The sequence below is a fragment of the Falco cherrug genome, chromosome 20, assembly GCF_023634085.1.
Source record: "Falco cherrug isolate bFalChe1 chromosome 20, bFalChe1.pri, whole genome shotgun sequence".
Lineage (NCBI taxonomy): Eukaryota > Metazoa > Chordata > Aves > Falconiformes > Falconidae > Falco > Falco cherrug.
The window spans coordinates 4,343,594-4,343,865 of NC_073716.1; positions in this window are offsets into that span (position 1 = coordinate 4,343,594).

Genomic DNA, 272 nt, shown 5'->3' on the forward strand with positions numbered 1-272 from the left:
TTTACACTTGGAATTTTGCAAACGGTGTCGCTCCTCGGTGCTGACTCAACACTACGAGAGCCCCCGGACCCTGCTCACGCAGGGGCCTTGCCCATCACCGTGTGTATATATATATATATTTTTTTTTTTTTAATTTATTTTCTCTCCCCTCCTTCCTCCCACGGCAAAGCTGCGGGGTGCAGCCGTGGGTCTGGCTGCGTAAGGCAGGTTTTTTTTTCCCCAGTTAGAGAAGCACCACCTCTTCAGGTGCATTTTTTTTTTTCTTTTTCATT